Raw genomic sequence first — 9,588 nt, 5'->3', positions numbered from 1 at the left:
GACCACACAGTCTGACAGTCGGGCTGACCCCAGGCCACCAGAGAGCATGTGGGTCACCAGGCTCTCTGTCTTCACAATATTAGAGCAACTGAACAGAGCTGGGGACAAACAACCTGCTCCTTATACATACATACATACATATATATATACATATACATATATGTGTGTGTATGACATTTAAAAATACATCTCTTGGGGGTAGACAGGTCATATAAATATGCCTCTTATGGGTGGAAAGGTCTGGCAGTAAGGTCACAGGAATGAGGACCTGAGGTCTCACCCTCAGTACCCATGTGAATAGCTAGGGCTGCCACCATGTATCTGCATCCCAGCCTTAAGGAGACAGGGACAGTTGGATCATGGGGTCTCACAGGCCACCTCATCTTGCTGGAGTAGCGAGTTCTATAGTCAGTGAGAGACTTGTCTCAAAACAAGATGGGCAGTGATAGAGGATGATGCCTCCGGCCTTCATGAGCACCTGTGCACACATGTGTGTGCACACACAACTAAAGGAGGAAAAGAGAAAAAAATGCCAAGTTCTTTGGAAAGGTGAACACATGCTCTACTCAACACCTTTACCCCGCCCCCCAGAAATCTAGAAGACGGTTTTAAAGGTATCATTCTCAATAATAAGGAGACTGGAAGGAAGGACAGACTGATGAACTACCTCAGTTAGTGCATGGAAGACGGCATAGCCATTCTGGACGGCAGTGCCTCGGTCGTCCGCATGAGAGGGCAGACAGACATGGCTGGACACATGCTGGAAAACAGAAGCAAAAGTAAAGCTCAAATGACTCCCAGGACAAGCAAAGAACACACCTTTGCAGAGTTTAAAATCCCTAGGCAGGTGAGCGAATGTTGCACTTGTAAAACAGTAACAGGATGGCACGCATTCGGAATAACTGAAAAGCTCTTAGAATCTGTGCAAACCATAACTGAAGTAAGATTAAAAAAAATAAAATAATCTCCATGAAAGAAGCTGGGTGGTGGTGGTGCACACCTTTAACTCCAGCACTCAGGAGGCAGAAGCAGGTGGATCTCTGAGTTCGAGGCCAGCCTGGTTTAAAGGACGCAAATGCCCAAATGTAACAGATCTGTCAAACATCAGGAGAAGGCAAATAAAACAGGCACCTCTCTTCCTTGAGCTGTTGACAGTTACCTGTTGCTGGAAGAAAGAAAGACGCTTTCTTTAGTAGTATAGCTACTGGCAAGTTGCCTATGCTCTTCAAAATACTTTCTTACCCCCACATACTCTCCTGAAAGCAACCCATTGACTCTCTCTCTCTCTCTCTCTCTCTCTCTCTCTCTCTCTCTCTCTCTCTCTTCACACACACACATAGAAAGTGGGATTGTCTGGGAAGATGAAGGGGATCAGCCAGAGTAGGGAGGGGGAATAAGAAGGGGTGTGTGTTTATGTAAGACCTAAATACATTACACACATATATGGAAATGCCATCATGAAACTCATTATTATGTATAATTAGTATATGCTTATTAAAAAGAGAAAACTAGCTAGGAAGAAGAGTGTCAATTGAGTTTCAGGCTTCAGTCAGGGACAGCACACACAGGTCCCACCCAGAGAACACTCATAGGGTATCAGGCTTTCCACTCTGCTCGAGTGGGAAGACAGGGTATGACCAGAACCCCAAGTTCTCAGTTGGTGTTGAAGCTAAAGATGGGAACTTATGGGGGCACTGAACTAATTCTATCTTGTATAAATATTTAGGAATTAAAAAAATACTGATTTTAAAACCTGCCATGAAAACAAATGAAGAAAATGGGGGAAATGGAATAAATCAGGAGTTATCAAAGTGGCCCTCTCATTTCAAAGACAGGGATGGCAAAGGAAGCCCAAGAAAACTGGTACATGGTTGGATCACGGTCTGGATGCTTCCAGTACTGGTTCACTTAAGCATTTCTAGTATGAAATAAGAGGCCAGGTTCTGTGGGAGCACATTCCACTCCTTCAGCCAATAGCATTTAAGATACCAGTCCATTTGGGCATGGAATCTTATACTGTAAATGCAGCTGTAAAGTGTGCACTCCCTCTCTTGCTTCTGGCTCTCGCTTCTGGAGGCTAGACTCTGTTCGTGTTTGTGCAGAGGACTGTTATCTAGGACAGTGATCTGTAAGTTTCCCTTAAATAAATAACCCTTTAGTAGTCCTAATTCTGAACTGGTGTGGGATTATTCTGTGACTTCATCTTCAGCCGGGCCTGGGGATGCCGCTCAGTCGGTGGAGCGCTTACATACCCTGCACAGAGCTCTGTTCTACCACTGTGCACACCAGGTGTGATCAGATTCCTGCCTGTAACCCTGGCACTCAAGAGGGAGAGGCAGGAAGATCAAAAGTTCAAGGTCATCCTTAGCTACATAGTGAGTTCCTCAGGTACTGTAAAGTTGAAGCATGTAACAGAGAACTTTGTGGCAACCATGAAGCAATGAAAAAAAAGGGGGGTCAGGGAAAGACACTCGACAAATGCATGGCTCCAAGGACTTGCTTTCCCCAGCCAGGCCTACCTCCTAAGCTTTCTCCACTGCTTCTGAAAGCTGCATACCTGCTGGAGACTAAGCCTTCAACACTCGAAGCTTTAGATGTGATGGATATTATGAATATTATGGTTTGGATATGTGTCCCTCGAAAGGCTCATATGCTGAAGGCTTGGTCCCCAGCTAGCGGAAGCAGTCATTGAGAAATGATTTTTATCCTGAGGGCTGTGACCTCATTAGTGGGTTGATAGATTCTTAATTTGACAGCATGATTGAGAAGTGGGGTCTGAGCAGAGCAAATGGGTCAGCAATTGTGTGTCTTTGATTGATACTAGTCCTGGATCCTTCCCATCTCTTGCTCTCTGCTTTCGGGTGATCTCAAGGCAAGCACTTCCACTGCCACATGCTTCTGCTGCCCTCACTACAGGCCCAGAGCAACTGGAACCAACTGACCATGAACTGCAACCATGAGCCAAATAAATTGTTCCTCCAGGACACTGTTTGTCAGCACAGGGGAAAATGGCTAATCTGAGACACGTAAGATACCAACTGTGACAGGTCCTTAAGATGACTCAGGAGGCAGGATACAGTTAAAGCAGCTGCAGTTTCCATTCTTCACTCAAGTAGCAAAGGTGATAAGTTATAACACCTATAATAAGATACCAGGTGTAAAGCAGCTTAAACAAGGAAATGTCCTAAAAAACAGACAGATAAAGCAAATCGACATTATGCAAAAGAGAAGGAACCTGGGGCCGAGGAGATGCTCAGCAGTTAAGAGCGTGGGATGCTCTTCCAGAAGATCCAGGTTCCACTCCCAGTGCCCACATGATGGCTCACAATAATGCATCTGCAACTCTAGTTCTAGGGGATCTGCAGGCACCTGGGCCTGCAAGTGATATACAGACATGCATGCAGGCAAAACACCCATGCACATAAAAAATGAAAATAATTCAAAAGGACTTATTTAAAAAAAAAAAGGACAAGGAACCCATGGAAAAGTGGGAAGAGATGAAGCAATATGAGAAAATGCTGAATTCAAGCCCCAGACAATCATGATCACATTATATAGAAATGCTCTAAATGTAGCAATTAAGGGACAGAGAGTGTGAAAGTATATTAAAAGCATGACCTGGCCACATGCCAGACAGAAAGAAAAAAATCTCAGAAAACTAGGTGTGATTCCCTTTAAACCATAACTCTCCAAGTGAACAAGGTATAGCTATCAGGGAGTGGTCCCCTTACCGAGAGACGGTTGGGTGCTGGGGGATTCAGGTGAGGGTAGGATGCTGGGTACCTGAAATGAGAGCAGGGTGCTGGGGTGTTCAAACAAAGGTGGAGTTGGGGTGGGGTCAGCAGGGCAGGTAGGCTGGAGGGTGACGGTCAGTCCTGCCTGATGATCGTGGATGTGGTTACATATACTCACTCCACACACGGCACTGGCATCAGCTTGCAAGTCCTAGTATTGGGTCACAGTTCCAGTAAGCTGTCACCAGTGGGAGAGACTGAATGAATGATGTGCAGGACTTCTGTGTTTGTGACTTCCTATGAATATATGTTTCAAAACAAAAGGTCAGAGAAAGGTCTCATGGGGGGGGGGCATAAAACAATTGAAAAGGAAACGAGGAGTCAATTTATCGTGGGAAGAGTGAACTAAGTACCACATCGGGAGTGTGTACTATGTAACAAAGAGTAACATAAGGACTATTTAAACACATCGGGAGTGTGTACTCTGTAACAAAGAGTAACATAAGGATTATTTAAACACTGTAAATGAACAACTGGAAACAACAATGAGGCAACCAAGGAAATGTTTAATTACTTTCTACAAACTAAGGATGGATTTATAAAAAGAGGAGCATTGACTAATTTCCATACAGATAACAAAAGTTAAAACCTTTACTAGATGTGTTGTTGTCTTGTACACATATTCATATGTTCACATGAGGAAAGCATACGTGTATATGCATGTGTAGGTTTGTGTGTGTGTGTGTGTGTGTGTGTTGAGTGGACACAAGAGGTCAATGTCAGATGTTGCCTGCCTTGACTCTCGTTTCCCTCAAACGCCTCCATCCTATGGATTCTAATGATCAAAGTCAGGTACTTGTGATCAAGGCTCTTTACGGCTAAACCCAGGAGGTAATTTATACAGTCACTGCTTAACATTGAATTGCTGTGCAGTTTTATACATGGTTCCATCACCTAAAATTTTTGTTTTAGATTTATTGATGTGTATGAGCACATTGCTTGTGTGTGTGTGTGTGTGTGTGTGTGTGTGTGTGTGTGTGTGTGTGTGTGTGCATGCATCATATGTATGCCTGGTGCATATGGAGGTCAGAATAGTAGTACATTGGAGCCATGGGTAATTGTAGGCCACATGTGAGTGCTGGGAACGGAGCCTGAGTCCTCTGCAAGAGCAACAAGTGTTATTAACCACTGAGCCATCTCTTCAGTCCCATGGCTTCATTGCTCGTATGTGAGTCAGGAAGGTCTCTATCAACAGCCCATGGCCCAGGAAGGACTCGCTATGTGTCAGCTGGAGAAGACACACTGATCTTCTAATGAGACCAGAGACTCCAGAGGCGGGGTGAGGGAGCTAGGCTGGAGAGTCTCTCTGCAGCTTGGGGCTGTGAGCCTCCCTGGTGCCAGAGCTGCACTCCCTGGGCTAACCCAGGTTTGTGGGTGTGCATGTCTCGGGGAAAAGACATCCTAAGCCTGGGTACCAGGATGTTCAGTGCTAAGTTTTGCGTTTTTCTAAGAAAAAAAAATTCTTGTCACATGGCTGAGTGGTAATTACATTTCATTCCTTAAAAAAAAAAAATCAAAACATTAGATAATGTTATCAAGTTCTATTTAAGACAGAATCATTTTCTGGGTCTTTCTGTGGGCTTATTATCTACACCCACATGATACTTAGTGGCCATGAATTACACACTATAAAATCAGTCCGTTATTAAAGGACAGAATGCAAGACTTCCAAGCAGAGGGCAACTGATTTGGATGTCACAACAGCGACTGAAATGACTCCCCCTGGTACCTCAGAGCCTGGGGTGGGCCAAGACTCCCCACACAAGGACATAGCTTCAAGCTGCCTGCCCTTCTTCTCATCCATGCAGGCTCCCTGCAGTGCCTCCATACCTGATGTTACTCCATCTGCAGACCCTCAGCTCCAGATTGTGGTCTGGTGCGGTTCCCCCAGGATGAAATGGCTGCTGTTTTTCTACGCTCTGGCTTGGTCCTGCCACTCACCCTCCCAGTCTCCGTTCTCTGAGCAGAATAGACAGGTGATACCCCTGGCCCTGCACCACCCAGAGTCCTGTTCCTGATTCCAGTGGGAAATTCTTCCTCCTCCTGCCCCAGAGAGCCAGCTGAACAGATGCTTCGATTGTAAGTGAACTCAGCAGGCTGTCTTTAACATAATATCTGTATATGTAAGAATAATAATAAAGAAGGAAGTCATGAAATTGAGAGATAGTGAGCAAGGGACATTGGAGTTGGAGGGAAAAGGGTAGGGTGGAAATTATGTAAATACAATACTCGTGTATAAAACTCTCAAAAATAAATGATTTTTTTTTAAAAGAACCAATCATCCCTGGAGACATGGAACCCAAGCCAGCCATAATAGACACTCCTCTCCCAGCCAGCAGCTGCCTACCAGGTAGACAGGGAGCTCAGGCCAGGTATCATTTAGGAAGTTTAGCATGAGGATTCTTCCAGGAGGCACGAACTGCACAGTCAACATTGAATAACAATAGAAAGTACTGATGACTAATGTTCTCAGGGTCCCAGCAAGTGTTATCAGCCTACACCACGAGAGCATTCGCCTCTGAGAAGAACCCTGAGAAAGAGGTCGACTTTCTCCCAAGGGTGCTGGTGGGAATTGGAGGGCACTGGATAGATTAAAGGGGGTTGCTTTGAAACCTGGTTTTTATTCCCATGTTTTGGGGTGCCGTGGATTTCTCTTCACAAGTTAATCTCTGCCCTAGATATTATAGAATGTGGGTGTTTTCTTCCAGAAAATAGCTCAAAGCCACAGCTCTCCTGATAGAGCCATGACCTTGAATAACATGGGCCTCCCTCCCTTTGCTTTATAATCAGGGTCCAGATTGGTCGAGGCAAGCCTCACATCCATGCCGTCTGGAAGCGAGGATGTCTACCGCTTACCTCTTCAACTGTTCCTGCCACTGTCAGCACCTCCCCGGCAGTGGCCAACTCGCCATGCCCACACCATCCTCTCATGGTGCCACAGATAGTGTCTCCTAGTTTAGGAGAGATTTTAAGAGTTTTCCGTATAATGCTGTGCATTTTTGTGCCTGTGAGAAGAGCCGAGATGTCAGGAGAGGAATTAGAGAGGAAGCTGCCACGTCTCAGGGTGACCGAGTTTGCAACTTGGAGTGCTATCTTTTTTTCCATTTTAGCAACAGCAGAAGTTGCCGTCTCTATTGGGGCAGGAACAAGAAAATAAACCAAACTCTGGATTGTCGCTGGCTCCCGCTATTTTGCTTATCACTGGGAGAATACGGAGACATCGCTAAGGACGAAAGCCCACTCTCGTGCAGTGACTTCCCAGCGCACCAGAAGCACCCACACAGAGGTGAACTCGCAGTGTGCGGTGCAGTGTTTGATCACATCTACGGGGCTGCACACCCCTTGCCGCCACCCAGTGTTGACTCTGAGCTCCACTTCTCAGCCTAGCCCAGCCCCACTTGTCCACTGTGGGTAGAGTTTCCTCCGCTTCTCCCCTCCAGAATGATGGTGGAGCACTTGCTGCCGGTGCTGCACCGGAATCTCTTTCCAGTTCTTACTTCTGCAGTCTGTGTAGAGAGAGAAAGGCGACTGATCAAGGATCCTGGGCTCTGGGCTGGCTTTGTACTGCTGATGGCTTGGCCAAGTCCCTTGGAAGTCCTCCTTTCCTAAGGCACGGAACTTCATCTTTTGTCCCTCGCCTCACTGATTAGACAAAATGTCTGGCAAAAGGAAGGAAAGCCTGATTTTGTCTTCTAGTTCCTAAGGACAGAGTCTCTTATGGTTGGAAGGTGTGGTGGCAGCCGTGTGAGGCGGCTGGTTACACTGCATCCCCAATCAGGAAGCAGAGAATGACCGACATTGGTGCTCATCTTGTGTTCTCTCTTTGAATTCAGCAGTCCATGGAATGGTGCTGCTCATTGGGGAGGCATTATCTCACCGCAGCCTGATCTAGAATCCTCCTTACAGACACGCCCAGAGTTTTGTCTCCTAGGTGATGAACTGGCAAGTCAACAGCAAATATTAGCTAGTTCACCCCCTTTGGAATCAAATGGCACAGCTTCCTCAGAGGCCTGTACTGGATGCCTGGGGGCATTTTAGGATATGTAGTAGCTGGACTGAAAGATGCCCGAGAGGAAATGACATGGCTGGGTGCTTCTGGGACAGCAGCTCAGCAGGGAAGGCCAGCCTTGACCTGAAGCACCACCTATTGGACTGGGGACTGGTGTGGGACAAAGCGGGGGGGGGGGGGGGGGGAGGGAGGAGAAAAAGTTCCCCAGTGCAGACTCAGCCTCTGCTCACTGCTTCCTGGCTTCTGCTCTGCCTCACCATCTCTGTCTCTCCGTAATCCTTGTAATTGGCTGCCCTCTGCTCACCTTCCAGGAAAAGGTGTGTATTGGCACATGCTCAGAGAGACCAGCATCTTTAGTCTGTTTGTCACATGGCTCTAGAGAGGAGAATTTGTCCCATGATGGGCCAGAAGTTTCTGGCACGTTTGGATTTCCCTTTGACCCCACAGCAGGTTCACCCCTGGAAAGCTGACAGGAGCTGTCTGCCTGCAGAGCCAAGGTGTGTTTCCACGTACGTCTTGGTTAGCAACAGGTGATTCCACCTCCAAATTTGCTAATTCTAATCTACTATAAACTTAAGAATCAACTCACCAAGGGTGTGTGTGTTGTCTTTAGGGGTAGGTTGACCATGATGATTTGATTACCAGCCTAAGATTTCATGTAGGAACTCTGTAATGTTTGATTTCTCAAGGGACTTTAAATAACCAGTTCCTGGTTCTGGATCCTGTCCCTGCTTTCTGCAGTCACTAGATAGTTCCCTTGAGAATGTTACCACTGCCTTTCCCCTCCCTCATCTCAGACACTATCCCCAGCTGGAGGCTGTGAAGGGCACAACGTTAGCTGCACTGACAGGAGGAAAGCTGATCTGACGCTGTTGTGGTGTCTCCATGTCAGAATCATCTCCAGGTCCTGGTGTCTCTGCCATGCAGGAGACGTGCCTACTGCCACTCTAAAGTTAGACAAAATGCCACTATCCATCCGAGTGTCCTGATGTTGGGAACAGCCCAGAGGGAAGAGATAAATCCCTACTTGCTGGACTCTGAGCTTCCAGTTCCCCCAGAGACCCAACACACACAAGGGGGTCAAGATGAGGATCAATAGATGAACACGACCTGCAAGCCCTAGCAAGTGACACTTAAGTGCCTGGTACTGGCGCTGGGATCAGAAAAATTAGTTCCTATTGTGTTCTGCTTCCCTTATCTCTAATACTGATAAAACAATACTCTCTACTATTCATCCTTTGATGTTTTGAAGCAATGTTATAATCTACAAAGTTCACTCTCAAGAGCCAAACAAGTGATGGGCGTGATGGCTCACACCTTGGATTCCAGCACTCAGGAGGCAGAGCTAGGCAGATCTCTGTGAGTCTAAGGCCAGCCTGGTCTACATAATGAGTTCTAGGCCAGCCAAGGCTGCACAGTAAGACTGTCTCAAAATAAAAAATGAAGAAGCTTAGACTCTAGTTCTAAAACCAAACCAAACAATTCTCTCACCGCACATACAAAAAAATCTCATTGTGTCTAAAAGGAATTCATGATTTTTGTCCTGGGCCTCATTCATTCTGCTCTCATGATTTATCATGCCTGACCTAATCCATGGAGTCCCTGGAGAATCAAACCCAGATATTCATATGTTACTAACACATGACCAGAAACAGCCGTAGCTGTAGGTGTGGCAGCTAAGACCAATATTATTACAATCATAATTTAAAAGGGGAAATAACTAAGTGTGGTCCAATCATATAGTTCATTTTTGTGAAGACATTAAAACTGTTTACATTTTTGCTT

The sequence above is a fragment of the Arvicola amphibius genome, chromosome 5 (assembly GCF_903992535.2).
Source record: "Arvicola amphibius chromosome 5, mArvAmp1.2, whole genome shotgun sequence".
NCBI classification, from domain to species: domain Eukaryota; kingdom Metazoa; phylum Chordata; class Mammalia; order Rodentia; family Cricetidae; genus Arvicola; species Arvicola amphibius.
This window is presented reverse-complemented; position numbering follows the sequence as displayed.